This window comes from Trematomus bernacchii, unplaced genomic scaffold (assembly GCF_902827165.1).
Source record: "Trematomus bernacchii unplaced genomic scaffold, fTreBer1.1, whole genome shotgun sequence".
In the NCBI taxonomy this organism is placed as follows: Eukaryota; Metazoa; Chordata; class Actinopteri; order Perciformes; family Nototheniidae; genus Trematomus; species Trematomus bernacchii.
Genome location: NW_022988043.1, coordinates 15,196,285 through 15,199,763, shown reverse-complemented (window position 1 = coordinate 15,199,763; position 3,479 = coordinate 15,196,285). Strand labels below are relative to the sequence as shown.

The 3,479-nt window shown below is 40.1% G+C and overlaps 1 long non-coding RNA gene across 1 annotated transcript; it reads right to left on the bottom strand.

Annotated features, from left to right (window-relative positions):
- Positions 1 to 1,243: 1,243 nt before the first annotated feature.
- On the bottom strand, positions 1,244 to 2,512 carry LOC117472406. Its single transcript, XR_004554929.1, has 3 exons — positions 2,380 to 2,512; positions 2,198 to 2,296; positions 1,244 to 1,394 (listed from the first exon to the last, which is right to left on the bottom strand). It is a non-coding gene; the product is annotated as an uncharacterized LOC117472406 (long non-coding RNA).
- Positions 2,513 to 3,479: the final 967 nt, after the last annotated feature.

The following is a 3,479-nucleotide window of genomic DNA, read 5'->3' as shown; positions in this document are numbered from 1 at the left end:
CTGTAGAATACATTTAATGTTTCAGTTTAGATACTTGATTTTTCTAAGCAGTAAAGCAAAGAATCACAGAGAGACTGTGAGCGTTTCCAGCTCACGATAGGGTTAAAAGATGACGGATGAAAGAACGGTTTGTCAAACAAGCAGAGTTTATTTAATGCTGAGGGTGAAAACACAAAAAAGGGGCTTCCATGAACCCCGGTCTGCTCCTCTATTTCCCGAGGTGGCTGGGAAAGTGACGGTCCTCCTCCCAGGACCCAGTCTACTGCAAGAGACCAGAACCAGGTTACCACATGCTTGTATTGAGTGACTGATTACCTGATTCTGATCAGCTGTCTCCGGCCGAGCCACTCCCATCACTCCAGCAGCCGGCACCCTAACCACACCCCGCTGCCACATAGGCTACCCCCACCGCCCGACTCAGGCCGGGATCCCGCCGGCTGAGAGCTGACTTCCCCCCCTCCGCCGAGCAAGAGAGGAAATCAGCCACAACCATCCGGTTACCCGTCCTGTGGATCACCTTGAAGTTAAAAGGCTGTAACACCAGATACCACCGAGTGATCCGGCGTTGGCATCCTTCATGCGGTGGAGCCACTGGAGCGGGGCATGGTCCGACCAGAGGGTAAAAGGGCGCCCCAGGAGGTAGTAACGCTGGTCAACCAGCCTGACCAGCTAAGTTGACCAGCCTGACCAGCCAGTAGATATTAGGCTGGAATGGTTGGCTGGTTTAGAGGGGTTTTGGACAGTTAAGCTGGCCAGGATGGCCGGTTTAGCTGGTGCACCAGGTAAACCAGCTAAACCGGCCACCAGCTAAACCAGCCATCCTGGCCAGCTAAAAAAAACAGCATAGACCAGCATAGTATGCTGGTCTATGCTGGGCTGGTCACCAGCATCCATCGGTCACCAGCTTATGTTTAATAATAGTATTAAATATACCATCCTGGAAGCTTACCAGGATTCCAGGTGACCAGCATACATTGTTTAAATACTGGTATGATTATTTAAACCAGAGAACATAAATATATTACAAAGATTCATTGTGTCATGTATTCTGGTATCTACCAAAAATAAAGACATTGTATAGTGTTCATAACAGTATTTTAATTTAATAAATAGCAGTAAATAGCTTGTTAACCAACCTGAAAATCAACCTCTACATCAAAAATAAATATATGATCCAAAACAGGTGCATTTGATTTAAAATAAAAGTAATAAATATAATTCAATATTTAAATGGTAACAAAAACAGTAACACTATGTATGATAAGAAAAAGGCAACAAAGAAAGTGTTCTTTGTTTTTCCTTGTTCATGTCCATAATGTTTCCTGTTGTGTAGCGTCCAGCCTTTCCCAATCTGGCCTGCATTTCTGTGTGTTGAAGCCACTTATTGAAGCAAACTGAAAAGAAATGTACAGATATAAGTACACTGTAAAAAGAAAACTTGACATTTACGTTAACATTTGGGCTGCTGTGGTTGCCAGAACTTGACCGTTAAAGTATTGTAAAATACATTACAAATTACAGTTGGTTGGCATAGACGTTACAGTCAACAATTGCTTATGGTGAATTACAATGGCAAAAACAAATAGAGCTAGTGTACACGGTGCAGCTGTATTATCTGGGAAATATAAGAATCGGATCAGGATTCGGTATTGGCAGACAATCAATATGAAATTAATCGGATCATTATTAGCATCAGCATTTGATCACCAAAACATTATTAATAACAGTAATGATGGTAACAACAATAATATTAGTATAACTATGTATATAGCACTTACACAATTGCAAAGTGATTCTCAGAACAAAAATAAAGAACAAAACAATATCAACAATAAAAAAACAAATGATTATAGGAATGTTAAGAGACAAAGAAATTATAAACATTCTAAGAGGCCGACTACAAAAGGTAGACTAGGCTCTTGATGACATCAATGAGCAGTCCCAATAGATGCTGTTGTATGAAAAGAAATAGAATAGGTCCAGATTTATTCTATTTTGTGTTGGATGATTTGTTTTATAGATTGCTGATGGATGTTAAGATGTGTTTTACAATTATAACAAAAATATTATTGTAATTGGAATCAAAAAGATTGCAAATCATAGTTTTAATAAAATCACTAGCAATATAGGGTTTATTCAACAGCAGTAAAGCATTCAGTTGCTAAATTAACGTACATTGAACTGTAAAACAACTTACCACTATTTAGGAATGGCTCTGATCAGAAGGGTTGACCAGTAGGACAGCGAAGAGGTGGAGGAGGTCTATGTCATGTACAACCATTGGTAGATGTTACACCTGAAAGAAAGATAAGGAAATAAGACAACACAGGAGGACAAACAATAACTTGCTTTTGGCATTGAAATGGATTAGAATCTCACCTTTTTCCTGGAGGTCAGCAAGGCCAGGAAGTCGTTCCCTTCAAGTCCGCAACCAGTCATAGGAGTTCAAATGCAAAGCCTGAACGATGACAAGAGCGGGAGACTTACATTTTACAATTATATTTTTAATTAATACCAGAGCAGTGTGTACATAGTCCCTGTACGACATGCAGAGAACAGATCAAATCCCCTGACAGACTCACACACTTTGGTGATGTCCTCATCTGATAATGTTTCATTTTATAGCAGCAAAGTAACATTACTCAAAGTATATGTCGGACCCAACTCATTTACAGTATGTTTTGCATCTCCTTAACAATGGTCTGTATCATTGAGTAGAAAAAAACTGTCCCTAAAATTTCAGGTAGATTAACACACATTTGAGAGAAAGGTTTACCATGAAGCACCCTCTTTGTATTAAGCGAGCTGCCACAGAAAGTACAGCTTAACATGCTAACCTTTGGTAGAGTGAGCTACAGTTAGCTAACTTCATGTTCAACACAAAACCTCTAACGTGCATTACATTGATGATTTTAAACAAATGTAACTCTCTCAACTTGTAAGATAACGTTAAAGTGGACCTATCATGCTATATTTGAATAATATAGTGTAGGACCATACCTATATAAGGCATATTTATACTTTTTTTTTTTCAAAATACCAAACAGATCATGCATTTTAGCCATGCCTCATTTTGCTCAATTTGACAATTTCTAGCTCTGGGCAGATTCAGTGAGAACAGCACCATCTACTGGCCTGGCATATGTACTACAGCGTCTCCAGTGCTTTCGAACGGCAATGGCCGTGGCTGTCTCCTCCTGATTGGTGGAGTTGGCCCAATAGCCGTAGCGCCACCGTCCTGACGTCAGGACAGTGTTCAAATCTGGATCAGTTTTGATCAGATCCGTTGCAGCCCCTTTTTTAGAGATTTGGGTATGGAGGAAAATAGAGAGGGTTGTGTTTTCTGACACTTGGTGAGTTCCCTGGAACACCGGGGACACATATTCATGTATAAAAGACGTACAAAAGTGCATTTTGCATGATAGGTCCCCTTTAAGTTAACTTACCCTTAAATAACTACATCACGTTTTTCAGGGGAA